The sequence below is a fragment of the Prionailurus viverrinus genome, chromosome F2, assembly GCF_022837055.1.
Source record: "Prionailurus viverrinus isolate Anna chromosome F2, UM_Priviv_1.0, whole genome shotgun sequence".
Taxonomy (NCBI): domain Eukaryota; kingdom Metazoa; phylum Chordata; class Mammalia; order Carnivora; family Felidae; genus Prionailurus; species Prionailurus viverrinus.
The window spans coordinates 10,656,406-10,683,579 of record NC_062578.1 but is presented as its reverse complement, the minus strand read 5'-3'; the positions used below and the strand labels follow the sequence as shown (position 1 = coordinate 10,683,579).

The 27,174-nt window shown below is 40.4% G+C and overlaps 1 protein-coding gene across 2 annotated transcripts in view; it reads left to right on the top strand.

The window, feature by feature from the left end:
• The window catches only part of TOX (thymocyte selection associated high mobility group box), a 308,315-nt gene that overhangs the window by 89,533 nt on the left and 191,608 nt on the right, over nt 1-27,174 (top strand). The window contains exon 1 of one of the 2 annotated variants that reach the window (XM_047842354.1): nt 14,352-14,373. The exons of the other annotated variant lie outside the window; for it this stretch is intronic. The gene's annotated coding sequence lies outside the window, so the exon portion shown is untranslated. Of the gene's footprint in view, nt 1-14,351; nt 14,374-27,174 lie in introns of those variants that run through there. 2 annotated transcript variants of the gene reach the window in all.

Below are 27,174 nucleotides of genomic sequence, written 5' to 3'. Positions count from 1 at the left end.
CAGTGCACGTATAGCATGGCACTACGATGGGTACCAGGATGAGAAATTTCTAGATCTTGTCCTAGAAGTTTTTAAACTCGACAGAGTAACAAAAAAATAAGCTATGTCCATGTGTGGTTAAGTTAAACTAATGAAATATCAGAACTTTAGCTATGGGCTTTATTTTCCATAATGCCTCAAGCTAATGACCTTTCTCCTGTTTAATCTCTCCCCCCACCCCACCCCCCGCCCCTCTCTTTTTACACAGCCATGGCCTCTCTTCCTCTTCCTCACATGTCTAATTGGTATGTATTTCGCACCCTTGGTTGGTCCATAAGGCATACAGGAATTGCACCCACTACTTTACAGCCTGATCATTTCTTCTTTGCATATGGTTAACACATCGTAGGTACTCAGTTGGTACTTTTACTGATTGAATGATACTTCATACGAATGTGATATTTCCCATCAAATGTTAGGTTTTGTCTACACACATGAAATTCTGACCCATATTGCTTCTGACATAATGACCCAGCATGTGGGGTTGCTTTATAAAGAAAATGAGGGGAGATTCTGATTCCTATTTAAAACCCACTCGGGTCATGCCTACTTTTTCAAAAGTTAACAGAGGAAATCCTTGTGGCCATAGTGTAAACATTGTAAATAAGCAATCTGTTATCAATCATGTTTTATTACCAGTGGAACATGTTGAGTGCTTTGATAATGACCTTGGGAGCCAACAGCCTCCATAACCTAGATGTAACCAAGGAACTCTAGAACAGCTCAAAGCCTAACACATTGACCTTCAACCTGCCTGGAAGCAGACGGAACGCTGTGCGCACCTGGCCGCGTGTAAACGTTACCCTGTTTACTCTGTGACGTTAGAAGTAGCAGACCAACAGCGTCTGCTTATGTTTTTCCATTTCGTAGAGGCTCGGTGGCTTTTGTTGAGAAAAGTTCTTCAAATATTAAACAAAAGGCGGTGAAATATTAGATTCATTAGAAACGTAAAACTTACTACCATTGCTCCAGCGGCAACTGCGCAGCGTGCTTAGAAAAAGTAACATTGACAAACATGACTTATTTCTGTGGTTGTCAACATTTAATTAAACGGGGCCCCTACATCTTCAGATGTCACTGTATTGTATATGTGCAATAAAAGGTTCAAATTAAAATACTGTACAATTAGTTTGCATAGAAAAATGACTTTTGCAGACCTCTACAATAGACAGTTTAGAGAAATAAGCATTTTGTGTTTAAATTGTGCTCCTTAGTATTTTAAACAGATGGCAATGGCTTTCCTCTTGATTATAACTTTGAGGCATGCTTTACTAAATGGAATCAGCGGGGTTCATTAAGGTCCCATTTGATGTATCAGTATTATAAAAATACCATGTTAATTATCCTCAAACGTTGCAAGTTACCTCCATTTTCCTGCAATCAGAAGATGAGAGAAACCCTGTGAAGCAAATTAGTCCTAATTGAAAGAGGACTGATTAATATTTAAATAAGGCATTGTGTGAGGGATTCTGCCATGAGAAAAATAGGCTGAACATCTGAATTAATTGCATAGCAGGTTAAATTAAATTTCATATAATGGGTTGGAAGATGAGTTGGCACAGTGCTTTAGCAGTGAGTACAATGGCTGAAATACCAGTCTTTTCTTTCACTCTTGGCTCAATTCCATCGAGGTCCTTGTAGCCATTACCTCTTTGTTGTCTCTCTTTCAATGCAAACAAAGGTACTAACAGAAAATTGCTACCACATTTTAAAAAATGTTAATCCTTTTTGGGAGACAGCACCTGTCTACATTTTCTCCATTTCTCTCCCACCTTGGCTGTAAAATTGGGAAACATTAGTATCTTTTTCCTTGCCAGGTTTAATGAGGATTGATGTCATAAAATGCTAATGGCTGGAATATAGTTAGAATTGTGCTATTAGTGGGTTATCACTGTCTGACATTTTCCCTGCACTGGAGCATGCATGTGGAGCCTGTTTAAAGTGATTGGGTTACTTAAGGGTCCCTGTTAGGGATATTTAATCCAACATAAATTACTTATGCACTTTGTTAGTGTTCAAAGGAAGAGTGTCACGTTGTACATGCTGGCAGTTTTCCAGTCAAGAGCTGTTAATTACTGTACAGCGAGTGAATACATTTTGCAGCGGTGGGAGGGTGGGGACTATCTGTATATTCCATCGAACTAAAAATGAATAGATGAGTGTGTATAGGAAAAGAAATAGACTGGAGTCATTTTTGCCCCCAGGAATTATCGTGCCATTTGTTTTCATTTTGAAAATAAAAACAAATGACAATATGATTCCCTTTGGGGGAAAAGTACTGGAGTTCTAAAGCATTCCTGCCCCCAAACAAGCAGTGATCTCTCTGTCTGCTGTTAGCGACCAAATACATTTTCCAAAGCCTCGATTCAGAATTTTACAACTTTGTGAACCTCAAAGTTTGGGAAGATACTATTTGCTAATCGAGCCAAAAAACTAGAGCAATGGTAAAAAAAACAGTGTAAAAGCATGTTATGGTCAGCCTCATGTTTCTATAAGTTATCTTTTTACAAGCTTTGGTAGATCAGGAACTATCTTTTTATTGCCACTTTGAAGGGTCAAGCAGACTGTTTCTATTAATAGCGGTTTTGAAATCTGCTATTGTTTAAAAACCTAACTGTGAAAAGAAAAGTTCTTTCAAAAGATCTAACTTTTTGCATTGACTGCCATTACAGCCAAATAAAGGAGCCGACCTAATCCACTTTCCTGGGTTTGTACCTCTGATATTATTAAGACAGCAAGTATTCATAGGATTTATATATATACATATGTATATATGTGTGTGTGTGTGTGTGTGTGTGTGTGTGTGCGTGTGTGTATACGTGTGTGTGTGTGTGTGTGTGTAGGATATATATTAGATGTCCCCAATACTATCCATTTGCTGAAATAGCCAGAGGCATATATCATGATTTTTTTTTGCAAACAATCCATTTTCCATGTCTAAGAAGATAGAAAAATATATAGTTTCTAAGCCTTTGTAAAATAACCCTTCTTTCTGAATTATGGCTCTGAACAAAGAACATTTCATTTTTGTAGTTCTTATTATAGCCATCAGTTTTAAATTAAGAGCTGGAAATACGTGCCTAGCATATTTATAAACTTCCCTTTAATAAGGGGAAAAACCCTCATTTTCTTACTGAAGAATGATAAGTTAGGCACAAATGGGCCGAACACGTGCTGTTGTTTTAATTATAGAAATTAAAATATTTTGATTAGCAATATTAAAAGGACTTTCTTATGAATACCCCATTGCTATTTCATACAAATTCATGGAAATAGACACAAGTCCATACGGTTAATTCTAATGCTTAGTATATCATCTATTAATGAAGTCATGCTTCAAAAGATTTCAAAGCTGTTTCTGCTTTGAACAGAGTTGTAAGACCTGATGATGGGGAGTGAAGCCTAATAATTCACGGGGGATAGCAGTGAAATATGAAGCCCTCCTCAATGTAACTGGCTAATAAGCACGTGACAAAGAGCAGTAGGTCAAAGTTACGCAAGAAGGGATCTATTACCATGTTCAAATCTATAGAAGCCTATATCCATTTCTTGATGAGGATCATATGTATATGGGTAACTCCTCATAAGGCTAATGGGAGTTCACCAGAAATATCCTTTGTGCTCTTCTGGGCAATGGACCAATCTCCTGAGTGTATGGTGAGTGATGAGACTATTGCAATGAAGTCCATAAAAAATCAGATTGAGCAAAGGTAATAATTCCTTCATAATTGGCCTAATGATGAGAGGGAACATGAAAAGATATAAATCTGTGCAGCAAATCAAGAATGTTTTAGAAAGGTACTTAGACTCAAGCCAGTTGATCCTGCCAAACAGAGTGGTTTTAAGAAGAAACGATTTCCCCATTTTGAATTATCTCTAAGGCATTGAAAAATTAAAACAAGCTTGTTCATATTTGAAGACCCATTTCGTATGTCTAACACCAAAACAAGGAGAATAAACTGCAAAAGCATCTGCACATCTTGAAGATCCCATTTTTTTTTTATTTGAGGTACACTTGAAAGGAGATTTCATGGCGTGTAATTCTAACGTCTCTTAGATACAGAGATATATCTGTGTACTGGAGATATTTTATATATATTAAATACATAACATATTATAGATAGAGAAATTATTTTGTTATTGATATAGAGAAATATATAATAAATTTATATATATACATATATATAAAACATAGATAATTTTATATATTATATATGAAATTTTGACCTTCTCAGTTACCTAGTGTTTTCCTAACCAGTTATATCCCAGGGCCTAGGACTACATAATCTAGACACAACTTCAATGGTGAACCAAAACCCTAAAGCATTTCCTTTGTAGATGGCACCCAGTCTGTTTCTTGAACAGGTTGTGTAGCTTCCTTGGTGAGAGCCCAAATCAAGAGGTGCAAAGGTGCAAACAGGGAACTAGCCAGTGGAATCATGGTAATCATGGAAGCCTTCAGCAGTCACCGCCGACCTTCCAACCCCCTCTCCATACTTCCCCCATGCCTTCTGGTCTAATCACAGGGACATCGTTTGTGTGCTCTGTTGTGTTTTTATAGCAATTCTACAGCTGTCTTGAATTGCTTCGTGTCCTTATGTAAATTTTGCATCCAAATATTTGGTGCTCTTGGAGCAAGAGGGGCAGAAGACTAACATTTGTTGAATACTGGAACTTAAAGTGAAACACATTTCTTTCTGGCAACTTGAAACTTGGAGTGCAATGACAGAATCCCTCTCTCCAATACACAGTACCTGAATGTCACTCACGTAGCAAGGCTGTTAATCACGTTTCTCAGGGTACAAGGGTTACGGGCTTATAGGACTGACAATAATAGTGGATTCTAGATCTTGGAAGTTTTCTTATCCAAAGCCAGATTGCTCTAGGAAAGGAGCTCATTTATCAGATTGAAGGGAGACCTTGAAGAATCTTTAGCATGATGCTGTGCAGTGTATTCACCTCTGTAGGCGAGAAAAGTAACATGTTGAACCTCCACCCCTCTCCGTGTTTGGCCGCTGTTGGAAAAAACTGGGGTAGCCTCCTTCACGGCTTTCAGTCTTCTGTCGCGTTCCTTACGCATGCCTCAGTCTTTCCTGCTGGTTCGTGCCTTTGCCGGTCACTAAAGCCATGCCTTTCAGATCCCAACAGCACTCTGACATGGAATGACAATGACATGGAACTGTGGACTATCCTTGCAGAAAACAGCTTGATAACAGTATAGGCAGGTCGTGTGCAATTCCAACGTTGGCTTACGGCTGTTTAGCTTGTTGAATGCACGAGTGAAGAAATAAACTTAAGTGAAACAAATCCAACACTGATAGATGGCCTTGAACGAGTGAAGCTGTTGTGCATGCTCTCTTGTCTCATTGTGTCTGGTCTTGAAACTTACACCCTGATGGGGCTGTAGTCCTGAGTGTCTACACCACGCAAGTGGCGGATTCGTCACTATCCGTGCAGTTTCATTCAGTCAGCATTTTTGAGCACTTACTCGTTCCTGGAGCTCCACTAGTCCTAGAGGTAAAATTGGAGCAAGGGAAGGACCCTGTCCTTGAAGAGTCCTCTTCCCGGGGGAGGCAGTCACGTGAACACAGACGCCACTGCAGGCAAGTGCAGTAGTGGTCACAGGTATGAAGTGGCAGGCGGGGAACGCATGAAGTCCTGGCTGGGGAAAGAGCTGGTGTCCTGCGGAGAAGGTGATGTCTGTGTGGGCCCTGGAGGAAGGACGTCACCAGGCAGATTGAGACACAGGCAGGGAGGAAGGCAGAGGACGGCATGAGCAAATCACGGGGAAGCTTCAGGAGTGATGGAGTTGGTCTATTTGGAATGCAACCTTTGTAGGGTCAGAATGGCTATCCAGGAGGCTCTTAGAAAAGTAGGCTAGGATTGCGTTATGAAGGCTTTGTGTGCTTCAGTAACATAAACTTTGCTGCCTTATTTGTGTATGAGTGTTACCTCCTGATTGGATAATGGGGAGCCTCTGGAGAGTAGGGATTGGGCGTCAATCTCATATCGGTATACAGTCGGTGCTTAATGAATATCTAATGAATTAAATGAAGTAAACAAATGGTGAATTTATTTAAAAAAATTTTTTTAATGTTTATTTATTTTTGAGATAGAGAGAGAGACAGAGCATGAATGGGGGAGGGTCAGAGAGAGGGACACACAGAATCCGAAACAGGCTCCAGGCTCTGAGCTGTCAGCACAGAGCCTGACGCGGGGCTTGAACTCACAGACCGCGAGATCATGACCTGAGCCAAAGTCGGCCGCCCAACCGACTGAGCCACCCAGGCGCCCCACAAATGGTGAATTTATGACAGGATAAGATTCTCATTTCTTCTTTTTTTTTTTTTATTATCCCCCCCCCCCCCCCCATATATTGTAATGAAGAATCAGGAGAATCAGGAAGGTTCATCCTGGCAGGGAACTTTAAGGGCAACTTACCAAAATGCACATCTTACAGAGAGTTGCTGAGGGACATACTAAGGGCCATCAGGGTTGGGTCCTGGGTCTTCTGAGTCCAAGTCAAGTGTAATTTCTAGTCCATCATGTGTTTGTTAATTTTTTTTCTGAAATATCACTAAAAATCATGTTGCTTAAACGTTCTGCCACTAAGGGTGTATTTTTATATCGAAGGATATGAAGATAAACCGCAGTCGGGTTTCTGAGCAATTTCAGAGTGAGGCCGGGCTGCTGATAGGACAGGAAAGGAATTTCAGTGGCTACTATCGTTGTCTTAATAGTTGATATTAAAAAAAAAAACACTTTAATCTTATCTTTAATAGTTTCGTTACTTGCAAGTTTAGTCAAATTTGACTTGTTTGGGAATTTTGTGCACTTTAATGTATTTACTTTTAGGAAAAAAAAATCTTTGGACATGTTGTCACTCTAAATTACATGGGGATAATACTACCCTCACTTTCCTAGAGCTTAGACATTTTTTTTTCTTTTGGCGGGAGACATAAAGCCAAACACGCAGAGATTAAAAAGGAGAGCCAGAAGAGATATAATCCGCATTATCTGAAACTCATGTTCTATACACAGTGTAGCTGGGTTCGTGATAAGGTTTCCTAGAGCACTGTGTTTAGAAGCAACTAATTAGGGGCGCCTGGGTGGCGCAGTCGGTTAAGCGTCCGACTTCAGCCAGGTCACGATCTCGCAGTCCGTGAGTTCGAGCCCCGCGTCGGTCTCTGGGCTGATGGCTTGGAGCCTGGAGCCTGTTTCCGGTTCTGTGTCTCCCTCTCTCTCTGCCCCTCCCCCGTTCATGCTCTGTCTCTCTCTGTCCCAAAAATAAATAAACGTTGAAAAAAAAGAAGCAACTAATTATAAAGAGGGTTGGTTGTTGGTTACTAGCGTCAGACCTAGAACTGACCACAAAAACGTGACAACCTGATAGGTACATAAGATCCTAAAAAACTGTTTTAAACACAATTGCTTCTAAGAACTTTCAAAGCCTAAAGGCATGTAGCCATTATCCAACACCAAGAACATACTTAGTAGCCCCTGGAGAATATCATCCTTTTATGGCAGATTATAGTAATTTATGCTCCAGGAAAACATTCTGATATTTTAAGAAGAAAAAAAAAAAACTATGCTAAGGAGGCTTTTTAATGAAGTGGTGATTGCATAGTATCATTTTAGAAATATTTATATCCAAAATGGTTAAAATGCTTTAAAAGATAGGTTGTTTCTGAGCCATAGGTAAAAGACCACTCTCCAGACGACTTCTCTCTTGGTATCAAGGAGCACATACTGAATGCTTCTTACATGGCAGACACTGTTAAATATTGGGAATTTACAAAGATTAAGAGATATGAGGCTTGCCTTCGCTGAGTTTGCAGTCCATCGGAAGAGACCTAATATGTAACATAAGCATAGGGACGTGGAAAAAGAGAACTACCTAGTTATTCAGAGGGCTCTCCCCAGAAAGTTTCGGACAGTTCTGTTCTTCTGGCTGTTACTTTTAATCTTTCCTGTCCTCCCCTCCCCTCCCCTCCCCTTCCCTTCCCTCCCCTCTCCTGTCCTCTCCTTTCCTCTCCTCTCTTCTCTCCTTTCTTGTCCTGTCCTGTCCTTTTCCATTTTCACTATTATAGCTTATTCTTTCCATTACCTGTAATGATTAAATATAGTTTTGGTTAGAGCAAACACTATAAACTCTTTTCTTTCACATGCGCAATTTGAAGTTCTCTCTGGTTTTCCCTCTAACTTAGCAGAAAATAAGAAGCCTGCTGAGTGCAGACATGCTTCATTCATTTTTTTTCCCTCAAGGTCAAGCTCTTGTGACCAACAGAATGGTTATGGTCACTTGGGGATGTGACACTTCGTCAAAAGGAGAGCAATGCATTTATTTGGCACAACAACAAGGACAAATCCATCTTGAATTCAATATCATTATTCCCATTTTATTTTATTTTATTTTTTCAACGTTTATTTTGGGACAGAGAGAGACAGAGCATGAACGGGGGAGGGGCAGAGAGAGAGGGAGACACAGAATCGGAAACAGGCTCCAGGCTCTGAGCCATCAGCCCAGAGCCCGACTCGGGGCTCGAACTCACGGACCGCGAGATCGTGACCAGGCTGAAGTCGGACGCTTAACCGACTGCGCCACCCAGACGCCCCTCATTATTCCCATTTTATAGATGAGGAAAGCAAGGTTCAGAGAAGCTAATAAGTTGGGTTGGCATTTAGCAATAATCAGAAAATAAATCTTAGTGACTTAACATGGCATTATGACAGCCAAAACTTCTCGACTATGGGAAAATAATAGGGTCTTTTATTTGGAATATAGTGGAAAAAGCCATGCACTGGCTGAGTTCTTTACTAAGTGGTAGTGGGACTTTGAACGAATCCCTTAACCTCCCTGGGGTGGGTTTCTCCAATTGTAAAATTAAAGGATTGACTAGATGAAACGCACAACTGTTTTTTTTATCTGTTACATGATTCTCAAATATTGAAAACCAGAGTCATAGATCACCTTTACAATGGTTTTTAATAAAAGCAGACCATGCAGGTAGTTTCTCACGTTGTGAGAGTCTGAAGGATCTGTGCAACACCGTTATTAAGATTGTGGGTTAGTACAGTAATAGGCATAGGTAGGGCATTTACTGTGTACTATACCAGATTTATAAATTATTCTTAAGATGGTATAAATGCATTGAATACACGTAAGCTAAGCTGTGGGCTCAAAGGTTTTCTCAAAGGCCTGCCATTTCTCAGCAAGATGGGATCTCAAAGCAGGTTTGCTGAACATCATTAGTGTGAACTTCAAAAATTGCATCGTGGAAGTCATACACCACTGAGATTTTCATAATTTAAACATAACTGTCAGTGAAAGGAGTCTGAGTTCATAATAGTGGCTGGTTTTCAGCCACTTGGGAATGGTGGGTATGCTTTTCATAGATGCTTTTCACCTTTCCCTCTGACTAGAGCCGTCAAGGTCTCAGTTCCAACCCCTGCAACAGGCTGGGCTTTGCTCTCCTGCCTCAAGGTAGTGTCCCTCTAGGCACAGTGAGCCCAAAGCCAAGGCCAGTTCATGCCATATTCAGGTCTGCCGGCCTTTCACACGTAAGCACGATTGGGCACCTGTTTAGTTTTACTTTGTGAATCATCCGTCATCGTTTTTTAAAAATGTTTCCAATGTTTACTTATTTTTTTTTTTTAAGAGAGAGAGACAGAGCGCGAGTCGGGGGAGGGGCAGAGAGAGAGGGAGACACAGAATCCGAAGCAGGCTCCAGGCTCTGAGCTGTCAGCACAGAGCCCGACGCGGGGCTTGAACTCGTGAACCTGAGCCAAAGTCGGCCTCTTAACCGACTGAGCCACCCAGGCGCCCCTCATCTGTCATCATTTTTAAATCCCATACTGGTGAACTGCGCCCACCTGGATATCTTAGGATACACCTTTACTTACCACGAGTTTACCGGTTTTTGTGTTTCAAGAAGTAGAAATGTTTGGGGCGCCTGGGTGGCTCAGTCGGTTAAGCGTCCGACTTCAGCTCAGGTCATGATCTCACGGTCCGTGGGTTCGAGCCCCACGTCGGGCTCTGGGCTGATGGCTCAGAGCCTGGAGCCTGCTTCCGATTCTGCGTCTGCCTCTCTCTCTGCCCCTCCCCCGTTCATGCTCTGTCTCTCTCTGTCTCAAAAATAAATAAACGTTAAAAAAAATTTTTTAAAAAGTAGAAATGTTTAAGGAAAAGCATCACAATCACCGTGCATCCCCTAAAAGATAAAATACGATTTGGAAACAGGCATGATGCTATAATCCACAGCACGTGTTCAGGCAAAGGCTTGTAGAAGGATGCTCAGAGATTGTACAGATAGATACCTACGGATTTGAATCCTGACTTTGGTGTTACTGGCTGTGTGAAATCAGGGAGGATACATAACCTCTTTCATGTTTTTATTTGTGAATGGGTTCTAGCAAGCCCACCTCGTATAGTTGTGATGTGGACTAAATGAGCAAAAGTAAAGCCTCAGTGTGGGAGTCCTTGGTTGGATTTCTACACTGAAATGAACATGGATAACTTTAAGGACTGAGAACATACCACTGAAATTAGAACATCTAAACTGATATGATGGCTCATAAACCCCTTCTCTATTTAATCTGGGGTACAACTTAAATTCCCTAATTAAAAGTGGTAAAAAAAAAATTCAGAGGGTTGGTAAGTGATAAATGGCTTCTGTAATAATCCTTTCTTAGAAGGTGTAGATTACTTAGTGACAGAAAATAACGCGTTACATACGAGACTTTTAAAATCCCTCCCATACAGATTGACTAGATGATGATTTGGATGATTTTTTTTTCTTTCTCTTCTCTTATGGCTCCACAGGGAAGATTGTAGGATTTATCACCTAATAAAATTTAATGGAAAGTTTTAGGAAAAGTTAAGAAAAAGATAGCCTTAACCCAGGTGTGATGGTTGGAATTTCAATCATAACTTTGGCTCTCTCTATATTTGAAAGAAAGTAAAATAATACAGATCGGTATAGGGTAATTAGTAAGAGCTGCCTGTAGAGAGTCACTGTGTTTTAGAGAACCGTTTCACTATTTGAGAAAACTGGTCTATTTCTGTACTTTGGACATCTTCCAAATTTCAGTTTCCAGAGACTTCTCTCTCCTGCAGGGTGACCTGCTCAGTGAAGAAAGAGTCTCAGATTTTTTTTATTTTTCTATGATTGTAGAAAACCTATTGCCTGGCAAAATTTCAGAAGTGACCTTTCTTTTCTGACAACAGATGGCAGTGTTTTCAGGGACAATAGCCCTGTATTTATTAGCTACTAAGGAATCTTACACTATGTTTCTCTCTCAAACCACCAGCTCCTCCATCAGGAGCTGGTATATATACAAGGGCACTTTGATTTCATAGGATGTTTTTTTTTTAAACGGGGGAAAAAAGGTTGGAATGAATCGCCCCTTTGTTGGAAGGTTTTAGATACATTTCCTGCTATTATATTTGCTTAGAGAAATTAAATTTTATAACTCTACCCTTTTAATAAAAGAGAAAACTTCCTTTGTATATAGGTATAGTTAATATTACCTAAACTATAACCTGCAGATACATCTTTAAGTGTCATACTCTTAAGTTGATGATTATCGAAAGTTTATAGTTTACTGTAAACGACTATGTTTATTTTATGAAGGGATGGTAACACGTTCAGCTGAAACTTAAAAAGAAATCCTAAAATGTCTGATCACATAACTAGTTGATGCTTTTTCATAGCAATGCTTGGCGTTTTAGGGCTTTGACAGGAACCATATCTTAAATACTCTGTTGTATTCATTTAACACGATGCAGCATCGCTAGGAACGTGGTGCGGACACACAAGAAATATGAACTTGAAGCTGACCCTAAAGACTGTATGTAAGTTTTAGGCAGGTGGAGAGGATAAAGAAAAGTGTTTTTGCAAGAAAGAACAGCAACAGTCCCATCAGGGACTGACAAATAGTTCAGTGTGTCCCCAGTGAAAGATAAGGAAAATAGATTGGAAAATGAGGTGGTACCAAATTGTGGAGACCTTTGAATGACTTCTTGGGCCAGTGGTTTTCCCATTAGTGTGTCTTAGCCTATAAAGGAAATTTTGAGTGGAAGCCCAGTGCAGTTTGTAAAGCAAAGTGGTTGCTGTGGAGGCTAGTCCTTGAAGCACATCCACAAAACTCTTAGCACTATCTTTCCAACTAAGAAAGAAAACGTTCATTGTAGAAATGACTCATAGGCAAGATGGGATTCATTCACTTCCTCATTAAGTCATTTTACAAACTGAGCACCTATTATGGGTTATGCAGTTGTTTCATAGGTGTATTTTGTTTAATACTTGCATAAAGCCCGATTCATGGTATAGATAGAGCCAAAGTTGATGGGGAGAAGAATATTTTGCACGGCAAATCAATTTATGCATATTATCTAGCCAAATTATAGGACATTAACTACACTGACCATTGAATAAAATAATCGGTGATTCCAAAGAAGAGAAGCACACATGATGCATACTCACGTGCCTTGTTACATAGTCACATGTGTCATACACGCGCACACACACACGCGCGCACACACACACACGTGTATACATGAGTATGTGTCTGTTGATCTAAACAATTATGTATCTGTATGAAAAGAAAAGAGTAACCCAATTAAATTGCAATTTCTTTTCCTTTCACTTAAGTGCATTTTCTTAATATTTTGTCAATTGAGACAGCAATTACAATTTATTTTTGGTTCGGCAGTCATTTTTGTATGCTCTTCAACTTTCCACCGTAGTTTGTGTCTGCTGTGTAAAAAGTAGAAAGGGTGTCCTACTTCTGTCTGTTTCCATTATGCTCCTCTTTCTTGGCTGCATTTGTTTTTCTCTCTGTGCCTGGTGGGACATTAAAGGTTCTATAATTATTTCGATAAGATCAGGGTTGCAGATATCTTTGGTTTCACTTAGCTCGTTGCTAATAATTTGGCTTTAGTGCTGAAGGCTCACAAACATCTTATTTAACAATGCATGTTTAAAACCGGATGCCCTGGGGGCGCCTGGGTGGCGCAGTCGGTTAAGCGTCCGACTTCAGCCAAGTCACGATCTCGCGGTCCGTGAGTTCGAGCCCCGAGTCGGGCTCTGGGCTGATGGCTCAGAGCCTGGAGCCTGTTTCCGATTCTGTGTCTCCCTCTCTCTCTGCCCCTCCCCCGCTCATGCTCTGTCTCTCTCTGTCCCAAAAATAAATAAACGTTGAAAAAAAAAATAATAAAATAAAATAAAACCGGATGCCCTGAAGAATACTGTAGTTATTAATCTACTGTAGATCTTTTTTCTCGAATATATAATTATCTGTCAATTTTAGGAAGCATACTCTAATGTTTAAAATCCTAAATATTTAAGAAAGCAAATGAATTTTGAATATGAAAGAAAGCATAGGATATGATCCTGGTGAGAAAATTAATCAGGATTTACCTAAAAAAAAAAAAAAACCACATTCTATCAAGTCAGGATTATTGATCAACAGAAAAGCCCCATCTTAAGAAGTTAAAACAAGATAGAAGTAACGATTACCTGGACCACCAGGTTTAACAATATAAGCAGAGGCTTCAGAAGCCTATAGAACTGGCTTGGCAAGTTAAATCATTATAAACAACATGAGACAGACCAACCAGAATAATCTGTGTTGGCCTTTTTTTTCTTATAATTATCTGTTCTCAGTCCCGAGTAATCATAGTGGGATTGTTAGTTACACCCCAACAATTGGTTTGTTTTGTCTCAGTTTGTTTTGTTTTGTTTTAGCAAGAAGGGCATTAACTGTAAACATGTTATTAAAATCAAGGGGCAAAAGCCCAGAACATTCCGGTCTACAGTTGCTGCACTCACCCTGGGGAGTCCAGTGAACCTCCATTCCCTGTAGCTTCTGGAGTCTCTCAGAACGAGTGAAGCAATTTAGGGACACCTTAGAGAGTAAAGAGGCAAGAAAAGCATGTGGAATATCCGGACTTAGAATCCTCTTGAATGATCCAGAACCCTTGGGTGATCTCGGCATAAAGAAGCTCGTTGACCTTTCCTTAACCTGGCATGTCCCAACTTAGCCCATTTAAATATAACCTACTCTCATGTTGTGGAACCCACTTTGGGAAATACTACACTAGAATCTTCCTGATCCTAACATTACACAGGAGGGCTCTTCTGAGTCATTAAATTCAATGGCCGGGCCGAGGGCGGAGGGACAGATGGAGGAGCAACACTCCAGAACCTTCCTAATTCCCTGCCATACTCACTTCTTCCACAAGGTATTTTCTTTCTCACCGGGGCCCTTCTCCGCAGAAACATCATCTCTGCTTCTCGAAGTTGCTGTGAAGCTACCATAATATGACATCAGGTATAAAATAACATAGTTCGGGGCACCCGGGTGGCTCAGGCGGTTGAGCGGCCGCCTTGGCTCAGGTCATGATCTCGCGGTCCGTGAGTTGGAGCCCCGCGTCGGGCTCTGTGCTGACGGCTCAGAGCCTGGAGCCTGTTTCAGATTCTGTGTCTCCCTCTCTCTGACCCCCCCGTTCATGCTCTGTCTCTCCCTGTCTCAAAAGTAAATAAAATGTTAAAACAAATTTTTTTTTAAATAACACAGCTGATTTCCTTAAAACTTTACCATTTTAATGGCTGCAAAACAGTGTGACATGATAGGTCCACTTAGTCCTTGCTGGAAACCTATGGGCCTCAATGAAAATAAAATTAAATTTCTCATAAGATTTTAAAAATAGAGATTTTATACCAGCAGGGAGTACAAAACAGTGCTTTGTACTTATCATTTGCCATTGTGGTGGTTGGTATAATGGAGAACGTACACTCTCTCTTTCTCTTTTTGACTTGAACACATCAAGGTAAGCAGCTGAGGGGGACAGAAACCAACTGTTTTTCCATTCACCTTATTATTGAGCTGTGGTTATAGAACTTCCGTTTTGTTATCAAAAGATCTTAACTAAAGTTTCAGTTAAGCAGAAAGAAAGAGTTAACATTTAAAAGTGTAGGAAAATAGCTCTCGACACCTGTTCCGAGTTTGCATTATAATATTTACAATAATATTTTACGCGGTCAATTGCAGTTTAAGACTGGTCTGAGAAGCACTGTCTTTTTATACTGTCTCTGATGTAGTTAATGTCATTGTTCTTGTCAGTTCATTTTACTTAGTTTTAAGGAGCGTGTTTCTTCCTTCTGAGAGATCCAACACCCAACAGGTGTCTAATAATGGAATGCCTATGAAAATTATCTCCAAAGTATCCTCAGCTCAGGACAAACAAGTCATTAACGGCTAGTTTAAAGCAGACCTCCAAGCTGTGCAATTAACCAACAAGGCACACTTGTTAATGCTGTCACCTTTCAGGGGAGGATATGGTGCCTCAGGTAGCATTTTGGAAGCTAGAAGAGAAAGCTTAAGGAGTCAGTGAAAATCTCTCTGATGCACGATACTGTTTAAAGACAGAATAAAGAGGGAGAGGAAAAAAAGCGGGGGGCGGGGGAGGGGGGAAAAAAGGCAACATTGACATGGGCATGACCTCTCCAGATTTTGTTTAAACATGGAACCCCTGGGCAGTGTGACAACACAAAGCAGTACACCGTGTTTTACAGCCGACTAAGGTTTTGCTTGCAGGATGGAATTATACCAGCCAGGCAATTGCTTGGTGAGCCCCAGGCGCTCTGTCGGTAGCAGCCTGGTGGAGGCATCATGCCTCCCAGAGGTGAAATGTGGACTCTTCAAGGAGGAAGAAGGCCTTCACGCCCGTGGAAGTGTCCATGGCTCTGAACTGTAAAGAAGCAATAATATAGACATCTTCAGCCAAGAGTGATTAACCGTCACGCTAGAGGAGGTGATAGATAATATTTGGATTGGGAGAACGAACCCAAAGCTCGGCCACACTCACTCTCTACAAAGCTATAAAAGCCATAGGTAGAAATATTTGACTGAACACTCAGAATCTCAGACAGGTAAAGCCAATGGAAGGGAATCATACAGTAAAAAATAATTTATTCACATATACATAGCTTATTTTGTCACGTACGCTTAAATAGCCTTTTCCTCTGCAGCTAGTTTGGATTCAATTGAATACAAGAAATGCCTTGTGACAGTGCTTGCGTTTTGCTTTATGATTGTGAACAAATGCAGAAAGCTAGTCGACGCGTTCCTGGTATAGAAATATGATCTCTGTTGATTGGGTTGACATGCTAAACAGCAGTCTTATGTGTTCATATTTATTTAAAGATACCATTGCCTCTATTACGAGCATAAGTGCTTATAATCATCTATTGACACTCATTTCTTAGTTGAGCCATAGGTATCAGTGGTCTCTCTGTAAAGAGACGTTTGACGCTGGAGCGTATTTAATACAATGTGTCCTAATTGTGTTTGTATTTACAGAGTCTCAATTTTAAACAGCAAAAATACAGTTGGTAACTTTCAAAAATGGATCACTCTGGTTTGGGGGGCAGAGTGAGTTCTGTAAATAAAATTACTGCATCAAATAAATGGTTTATTTTGCCCTGGTTATGACAAGAAAAACTGACTTTATTATTTTTAACTAGCCATCGTTGAACTCAGCAATGCTTGTCTTCGAATCCTTGTGTATACCCTGGCAACCAATACAGTTCTTTGCACACAGTAGGCAGTTAAATATTGATTCTGAGGAGCAGTATATTTCAAGAACAGGAGACCAATGTAGTGACTGCATTCCTTGAAAAATTGAAGTCTTATAAATACGGGTTTCTTTAAACTAATTTGTTATTTAGGGCATCAATATTAAACAGTCTGAGAATGGCCTGCTAGTGATTATCTTTTAAGAGCATAAAACTGAAAGCTGGGGAGAAAAAAAAAATAAAAAGATTAGTAGTACCAAGTACTTTCTGTATTATCTTTAATGCTAACATTTAAAGAATGGCAGTGATAGAAAAATCTCAAATGACTAAACCATAAGCCTAGCCTCGCCAACAAAATTTGCACGACCTGATACTTCTGTGAGCCACAGAATCAGCGTATGTGTTACGTTAAAAGAGTTGATTTTTTTATTGTCTTCCTCGCTTTCATTTCACATTTTTGCCATCATTTATATACTGTTTGTTTTTATTTCAGGGTTAGTCATCTATTTATTTCATTAGTATCGAGCAAAGCAAACCAATAGATAAAGAACTGTCTTTTTTTATCTGTGTCTTTTATAATCATTTCTCTTTTAAGTAATAAATTTACATTTTATAATCATAATCATGAAATTGCAAATGAAATCAGTTCTAGAAAGATTAATTCAGTCGTGCTCACAGCTGTGAAGATTGTGGAAATAAATATCATTTTGCAATAATGTATTCTTGACAAAGGGCATAACAAAAGAATGATTTCCATTCAGAGATAGTGGGTATATTTATTTTGCATGTTGGGGGAGGGGCATTCAGCTCTAGCTTTTCGACCCTGACCTAGTTTTGTAGCTGCTTATTATTCAGCTATATGTTTGAGAAATCTCTGTAATTTAATTTGGCATCCTCTTCTGCATGTCTGCACCCAGCAGTAGGGGCTCATGATATTAGCGGTGTCCCATGCTGAATCGTATTTATTTTAAAATATCCTAACGCACTCGTAACTCAGAAAGAAAGTGTTAATTGTTACCAGGGAACTGCCTGATTACAGACTTGCTGTCCCGTCCAGGCCCTTGCCATAATTAGTAACCACTGTTGACATTTAGATTTAAATTGAATTTTCTTCTAATTAAACCCAGAGGGGGTTGATCCTCTCAGATGTACAGGTTAATAAAATTAGTCAGAAACTGTTAAACAGTAAGCTGAATTCTCCAAGAGAGCTGTCCCAATGTATTGTTAAGAATTCTGTAATTAATATTAAAGGCATTCATTAAATTTGAATTGTCTTTTTCTGGTTTGAGTTGCATATGGTTTTGTAGCAGTTATTTCTTTAATTAGGCCTGTTTCCTTTGATAACTGCAATATTACTAATTTCTCTCGTGTTTGTAAATTTAGAATTATACATACCATTCCCCCATTCCATTCTGCAATGCATAATTCACAGCACCATTATTCCAGGAGTACCCAATGAATAATAATAAATGCTAAAAATAAATACAGTAGTGGCATGAAATTTTGGTACTCCAGATGACTCTTAACTGCTCTCTATTTGTCACTGTCCTTACAACAAAGATATTTAAGCTTGGAGCAGGTCACCAGCAGTTTCTCCCCATCAGTGTATTTTTCTTATCTACTCCTCACAAGTTTTGACGTAACAGTGGCTTGATTTCGGGTTGCTTTGTCTGGTGATGGGAAGGCCACGGTGTGTATTCTACATATCAACACAGGCTTTGATTCCGCCTCCCTTCCAAAGACTTGGGAAAAATGAAAAAGCTCAACACTCAGTATGAAAATAGATGACAGGAAAATTTCCAACGATCAGTGATGAGAGATGAAGTGAATTTGGTCATTTTAGGGGGAGTGGCCCACTGTGACCCTTTGGATAGCATCTGAATTTACAGGAACTTTTACAAAGCAAAGCTTTAGCCACTCCTATCATTGTTTGATTTCTGAGCTCATGTATTAATTCCTTATGTACTCCACAGAATAATAGCATATTGTCAACTTCGCCATTGTACAAAAGGTCTTGTTTTTAATATACCGATAAGAGTTTTATACATCAATACTTAATACATAGCACTCTGTAAATACGCTGGATGATCACAGTTTCTTTTTAACATTACTCATTTCTAAAACAATCACTGTTTCCTTCCTCTCCCTACTACCCCCCATTACAAAATCATGTAGTCCATGCTTCTAGTCACTTTGGGATAATAGACTTCAGAAAAAGATTCCTATGGGATCTGGCAACATGCTTTCATGTTCTATTTACTCCTCAAGAGAGAGACATGGTTATTTTATAAAATGCTTCTTAATTTTCTAATCAAAATAAACAGAGGGAAACAACATGACTTCATTTTTCCTGCTCAGTCTACTTAACTAAACTGCCTTAAATAAAAATATTTCCAGGCACAGTTAAGCTCAGATGGGGAGGTTGAGGGGGGCACAGTACATTCAGCACCCGAATAGCCATACCTCCTACAATACCGGGAGTCAGAACTTAAAACTTACGGAGTTTTAAATTACGGAATGGTGTCTTTAACATAATCTGAAACCTCATACGTACGACGTTATGGCTAGATTACATGATATATTTGATGGTAGCCTTGTGTGACCAAATCCAAAATAGGATGTTGTTTAACAGTCTATTAGACTCCAACTTCCAGGCGGGGAGTAAGGTCCTGGAGCGAATGGTGTAATATCCAGATAAACAATAGTAAGTGCGTAGTGGGGCATAATCTCACCCATTGGCCTGCTGGAAATCCTAGACCTGATAACATACCGCTCTGCCCGCGGTTGTATGAAGGGCTATGTAAACGTGAGCTGATAGTTGTGAGCCACAAGCACCAGCAGGAATAGAATTGCCAGCATATCACAAAGGACTATGTATCCCAGTATTTTTTTTTTATTTTTTTTAACGTTTATTTATTTTTGAGACAGAGAGAGACAGAGCATGAACGGGGGAGGGGCAGAGAGAGAGGGAGACACAGAATCGGAAGCAGGCTCCAGGCTCTGAGCTGTCAGCACAGAGCCCGACGCGGGGCTCGAACTCATGGACCGTGAGATCGTGACCTGAGCCGAAGTCAGACGCTTAACCGACCGAGCCACCCAGGCGCCCCTGTATCCCAGTATTAACCACAAGTTTACTGTATTCGTTTCTAGTATTTCCTGAATCAGTTTATTTTAAGGTATTTTTTAACCTATGGGAACGGATGTGAATGCCACGAGGGTGCACTGCCTGGGAATGAGAGGTTTCTGCCAGTTTCTGCCAGCTGGCTGAGGACACTGGGACCAGTCATTTCATGATCTGTGACTCGGTTTCCTTCTGGGTGAAGTTGAGACAGTAAGTTCCCTCACCTCCCTATGAGTCTGTCATTTTTGAAGTCAAAGGAAAAGTGAGGTGTTTGCACACAGGTGATTCTTTTAAAAATGAACTATGATCATGATCACTATTTTTTAATGGAAGATAAAAGGATATGAATTAATTTCCTAGGTTTTATTCCATTAGTTATTTACTCCAGCAGCCTTTTTTAGAGTGAAAATGATATCCTGATTCTGACTTACTTATTAAAATCTTTTCTGAATGTTTATTCATTTTCGAGAGAGCGAGCAGGAGGAACGGGGGAGGAGCAGAGAGACGGGAGGACAGAGGGTCTGAAGCGGGCTCCATGCGGGGCTCAGACTTGGGAACCACGAGACCATGACCTGAGCCAAAGTCGGGCACTCAACCTACTGAGCCACCCAGGGTCCCCATATCCTGATTCTGATTTTTAGATAGAATACTGATTTTTTTTTCCCTATAAATAGTGTGATTTCACGTGAGGTGTGTCGGTTCAGACTTCAAGCCTCTGGCCAGTGCAGATCAAGTTCTCTGTGGGTGCATCATTCTCATGGGGGGGGCGGGGGGAGGGGTCGGTTGATGGGCAATATGGAGGGGTGGGGGTCATATTCCCCAAATATCCCACTACCTTGGGCCTCCCTTGCCCAGTTGCTCCTTCCTAACACCCTCTCCCAATATTCCTGGTATGAGCCGTGGTAATATCGGGGAAATGTTCATGCCTGAGTTCTTCCGTCCCTTCTCCAAACATGGGATTGGACTCTAGTGTTCTAAACTAATAATCAGAGGTCCTTCAATAGCCGTTAATCCAACTGTCAGGTTGGTTATTGGTTTACTTCACCGTTAAATGCCTAATTTTTAGAATAATGCGTTTTTCCTGTAGTCACATAAAGAAACAAAAGGTTGATTGCATTTTGCTGAGAGGAGATGAGGGTGACCAGAAGGAGGAGAAGTGAGCCATAGTGTCTGGGGGGTCTCCACCAACCCAGGAATTATTTAAATATAAAAAGTCAGATCAGACCACTTTGGAGTTCAGTTCCTGCCCCTTTAAATTAGTGTGTCAAGCCTCACCTTGACCTTTAATGAATTCCTCCCTTGTAGCGTTTCTGTCCTCACCACATGCAGAGGATGGGCTCCTTTACAAAGCGGTATCGGGGTCACATGTCCAATCACTGTTTGTAGTAATGCACGCAGGTAACGTGGGTCCCGGAACAGTGGTGGCAGGAGAGCAGATAAGGTGCTTGGGCTATTATTCTTTTCCAAGAAACAGAATCGGAGTTTTATCTATAATCTCACTTAATATTCCCGCACACCCAAGACAGAGGTGGTATTATTATTATTACTATTATTCTCCTCTTACCAATTCAGAAACTGATAGGAAGAGGGGAGAGGTTAAATACCTTGATCAAAGTTTTAGACAGTTAGTGACTGGGCTACTCACCTTGCAGCCCCCGTTGACCTAGTTTGAAAGAAGGACATGAGAAACAAATACAGATAGTAGTAAGGAGATCTCAGGACACGAAAAGGGATTTGCGGAGTTGTGCCAACCCACGCTGCCATGTCCAGAAAGCTAGGCTCTCTTAGAAATGAACACACGAGCAAAAATCCTTCCTCTTCTCAGAGGGTCGCTACACTTGGCGAGCACAGCAGAAGGGAGAGGCTTGTTGAATCGCTGTGTCGTACACCTGAAGCTCATGTGACGCTGTCACACTGTCCTTCACTTGAAACAAAAAAGACCCTTCTCTTCTCCCTTCCTAGAGCTTTTCAGTTAGAGAGCGAGCCCAAGGCGGTAGGTAGTTTGTGCTGGTGAGTCAAGGGTGTTTGCAGCAGACCTTATTGGGTTGGGCTGCTTTTTGGGGGGCAAGGATTCTTCCACACGGTAAAGCTGCCCATTGTGCTTTGAAGATAGAATAGAAATAAATAGGATTTTCCTCCAAGAGAAAGAGTTTTTCATGGATTGAAATCACATTGGTGGCAGGCTAATCCTTAGTCTCTTTGTTACCTTGGCTTTTGTTAAATAATGTCCAGTCACTACCTGTATCTTTATGTTCTTTAGATAAATTATGTGTAATTGTCAATCCTGACATGTTCCGTGAGTCAAGTGAAAAGGGATCTAAAATACAATATATCTGAAATTAGCTTCATGGTTTTTCCATGAGTTCTTTCTTTGTCCAGGCAAACTTCTTTCCCCAGAGGCACTGGCTTTCTTTCGTTTCAGAAAGCAACAGTGAAAGAAACACCCTTTATTTACTATCATGACGGTTATGATTGCGATTCAGCTATGCAGATGGACACATCTCCCGGCCACCTGGCCTTTATCAGAAGGCCAATGGAGGGGACATGCACAATGGTCTTTTGTCAAAAGCCCCGCCACCCTTTTCATTTAACTCCGATTTGTTTTTAGCAGGAGTTGTGACTGTAGGAGCAATAGACTTGTGCTCCCTTAGTGCAGTGCATGGGGATAATAGCCCTTGGCTCATTATAAAGCCGTCAAATACATTATTATAGTTGATCCTCACAATAATGCAACGTGGTAGCTGTTATTATCCCAGTTTTGTTGAAGAGGGTTGTAAGGACCGAGATTCGGAAAGGTTAAATGGCTTTCATAATTTCATACAGCTATCGGGTGATACAGCTAGGATCACAATCCCGTCAAAGCCCCCTGCGCTGTGGTGGAATCCAGCACGATTATGGCAGGCAAAGAGGTAGCTGTAAATAAACCCGCTGCAGATTTTACATTTGGATTTGGGTTGGCTTCCTCATTCTTAAAATTATATGCAGCGTTTTAATATTATCTTCGCAGCAGCTCCTACCTAAAATACTTCAGTATCTTTGGCAATTTTTAAGTTCTTCTACGGTACTCTTTCTGAAACATAGTAATCATGATGGTCATAGTAATTGCTAACGTATTTGTGACCTGTTTTCTTTTTTCTTTAACGTTTGTTTTCATTTTGAGAGAGAGACAGAGAGAGTGCAAGCAGGGGAGGGGCAGAGAGAGAGAGGGAGAGAGAGAATCCCAAGCAGGCTCTGCATGAACCATGAGAGCATGACCTGAGCCAAAATCAAGAGTCAGATGCTCAACTGACTGAGCCACCCAGGTGCCCCTGCTTTCTGAGTGTAAAGCAACTTACTAAGCATTTTATTTGCACTGTTTCGTTTAATATTTGCAGCAATCTTTTCATCAAGCACTCCTTTGTAGCCTCATTTTGTTCATGAGAAAACTCGGGCTTCCAGATTTTAAGTAACCGGTCCAAGATTTCATAACTACCTAAGTGAAAGAACTAGAAAGTGAACCCAGATTTTTGTGTCTTGAACATGAACTTGGAAGATCACTTTTCAAGTCAAGAGTATAATTCCTCAATCTTCCAATTCAAACAAACCCTCCAGATTGAAAGAAGACACTATTCTCCTTCCATGTTTATTCCGAATCTGTATTACAGATTACTTACAGCTGGTCAGATTTTTAAGTACATTTTTCATTTGCATATTTCTTGCTTTTTTTACATCTCCCTTTGCTGGTGCCGCGCCACAGGTGAGATTAAGTGGCAGCGGAAGGTGCTCTTAGATTCTCTAAGAGAGAATCCTCCACCTCAAGGAGAAGTAAAGAGAAGGAAAACAGTAGAATGTGGAAGAAACAAAGGGGGGAAGGAAAAGAGAGACAAAGGGCCCACAGAGTACAAGATGGGAGATGGGAATAGCTTGTACTCATTAAAAAAGAAAAAGGAGGAAAAGAATTGAAGGAAAGAATGCATAAAGTAAGGAAGGAGGGAGGGAAAGGAAGGGAAGGGAAGGAAAGAAAGGGAAGAAAAAAGGGAGGGAGGGAGGGAGGGAAGGAGAGAGGAAGGAAGGAAGGAAGAGAGGAAGAGAGGAAGGGAGCAAGGAGGAAGGAAGGAAGGAAAGAAGGAAGGGAAGAAGGGAGGAAGAGAGGAAGGGAGCAGGGAGGAAGGAAAGAAGGAAGGAAGGGAGGAAGAGAGGAAGGGAGCAGGGAGGAAGGAAAGAAGGAAGGGAAGAAGGGAGGGAGGAAGGAAGGAAAGAAGGAAGGAAGGGAAGAAGGGAGGGAGGGAGGGAGGGAGGAAGGAAGGAAGGAAGGAAGGAAGGAAGGAAGAAAGGAAGGAAGGAAGGGAGGAAGGAAGGAAGAGAGAGGAAGGGAGAAAGGGAGGGAGGAAGAGAGGGAGGGAGGTTATAAGAGCTGGAGGGAGAGAGGGAAGAAAAACTAAACATGATTTAAGCCAAAAGAAAGACCTGGAGCTTAAGATCTACTGAAGTCTTCCTGGCCCCATTCCTCCCTTCATGCCCCCTTAGTAGAAGCAATATTTATAGCTTTAGACCAAGCTAACTGGCTATTTGTAATGTGCCAAATTCTGTCAAGAAATTAACTTTCTGATGACCATATGTGAGGCCATCTTTATAGCCTGACAGCGTGATTTGCCAATGAATTTTTCAAAGGAAAATGTCATCAGACATCCACCATGAGAAATTTTGCTGCCACTGAGGGAGCCACCACATCGAGAGACTTCTTGGAATGCTGTCATTCCCATTGAACTCTGTAGGACTTATGACTGGCCATTAAATTTCATGTAATGCTCGGGCAATAACAGTTAGGAGGAAATGAGTTTCTGTACCGAAGGATCTGCCTCCAGGCCAAGAAGGAGTAGTCGAGAGGTGGCCTGCCCCATGGACTACCGTCCTTTCAAGGCTTAGGACAGGCCTGGCAGATAAGAACAGACAAGCAATTCTGCAGCCTCTGATAGACGTGATTTCAGCGAGCACAGATTTTTTTCCCCTTTATTAAAAGATAGATACATTCAGTGGGCCTCCCACTGTTTCTTATTTATCCATTTATCCATTAATAATCTTGTCACACAGGCAGCAACTTAAACGTGTACAATTTCTTTAAGATATTTCATTCTACCACTACATGAGCCTCGAAATGTGGGTAATTAAGATACCTTGTAAATCTGGATATAACATAGTTCTCTCATTCAAACAAATGCACAGGTAATTTAACCAGTCTTTTACCAATTGACCTGAGGAAAATGGAAATCACTCCAATTAAATCTGTTTCATTTGACAAAAGAAACGGATAAGAGTAGGAAGAAATAATTCTAATCTATAAAAAAAAAAACTATGTAGAATACCTTCTCTATTTTGAAAGTTCAAACAACCATGAGTTCAAATTTAAATGTATTGGAAATGAAGCAGGTAATAGATAAGGGAATGGAAGTGCATGCTAAATTCAAAAGCACCTAGGGTCTTCTTAAGAAAGAAATCTTTTCTGGGGCGCCTGGGTGGCTGTCGGTTAAGCGTCCGACTTCAGCTCGGGTCACAATCTTATGGCTTGTGACCCCAAAGCCCCACTTAGGGGTCTGTGCCGACAGCTGGCACCCTGGAGCCTGCTTTGGATTCTGTGATTCCTTCTCGCTCTGCTCCTCCCCCCCTTGTGCTTTCTCTCTGTCTCTCTAAAAAATGAATGAATGAATGAATGAATGAGTGTAAAAAAAAAGAAAGAAATCTTTTCCTTAGTAGGTTATTAGTGCCATAGCTGAGAACATCCCAGCGTCTTAGATAAACATCCCCATATTGATTACCCCATACATCATCATCCATGTAGTTTAATATCTGTAGAAACTATTTAAATAATGTCAGTGTGTGGTAAATTTCATGGACAGAATGATTAATCAAGTTTGCCAAAAAAATAGCGACTTGTTTATTTTTATTTATTTATTTATTTATTTACTTGTTTGTTGTTGTTTTTTTATTCATTTTCTTGTTTTATTGTATTTATTTTATTTTATTTATTTTTTTATTTATTTACTTGTTTGTTTTATTTATTCACTTGTTTGTTGTTGTTGTCACCCCTCCATCTTTCAAAAGGAGTTGAAGGAGCCTCCGTTGTTTATTCAACAATAGATTTCCTTTCTTCTGGTTTGGTAGTAAACACATTACATTAACCAGATATCTTCACTCAGATTTCCTTCATTGATCTCTATCCCCAGCTGAACATTTCAGACCCCTTCATATTTTCTCTGAACGTAGGTCCTTGGTTTACATTTTGGATGCACTGTTCTTAACCTCTAGTAACTAGGTGACAGTTCCTGTGCACTTCATAAATTTACCCATATTGCCTTCGACTGAAAAGTTCATACACTACCGTTTTTAAGCGCCATTTCTCTTTCTTCCCCCTAATTTTAGACATGTTTCCAGTAGGTTAAATTAATTTTCCAAGAAAGAAGAATTTCGTAGAACTGTGTCAAATGACAGAGTATAATAATAAAAAAAAAAAGACAAAAAAGGTTACATAATTGAAAACAAATTACAACTCCAGGTGCGCTGGGTGGCTTAGTCAGTTAAGCGTCAGACTCTTGGTTTCCGCTCAGGTCATGATCTCACGTTCGTGAGTTCGAGCCCCACGTCGGGCTCCGTGCTGACATGTCAGAGCCTGGAGCCTGGAGCCTGCTCTGGATTCTGCGTCTCCCTCTTTCTCTGCCCCTCCCCAGCTTGTGCTCTGTCTCTGTCTCTCTCTCTCTCCAAAATAAATAAAAATAAACATTATAAAAATACACATCGAAAACAAATTACAACTCCATCCTTTCCAGCAGAGCAGTGCTGATGACTGACAGGTCTGAAGATATCTGAGAAGTAGTGGTCTGTTTCGTGGGCACTGGGAGAATGTAAGAGACCAGCAAATGCACTGTCATCGGGCCCAGGGTGGGATGTTAGGGGACTTATTTCTAGCTTTTCTTAATCTCTGTGGGCCAGGATTTTGCTACCCAACTTCAACATGATTCGATCCATCATGAAGGCTGTACTAGGCTCATGCCTGTACTCAGCATTATCCCTAAGCGAACTTAAAAAAAGAATCTATGCATTCTAGAGTTAAAAAGGAAGCTTCTTGGAGGAAGTAGAACTTAAGCATTAGAAAACACAGTCGAAATACCTGCGTTTAAATGAGTTTTCTTTTATTTAAGAGTTACTGTTGGGTTATTTCATGCACAAAAAAATCCCACTTATCATAAACTTTGCTTAACTTACTACAGTCAGCTATTTAAAGTTAGTACAGGTGACCCTTGAACAGCACGAGGTTGAACTGTGCAGGTCAACTCAGACACAGATTTTTGTCAGTAAATATAGTTCAGTACTGTAAGTGTGCTTTCTGTTGCTTATGATTTTCTTAATAACATTTTCTTCTCTCTAGCTTACTTTATTGTAAGAATACAATATATAATACAG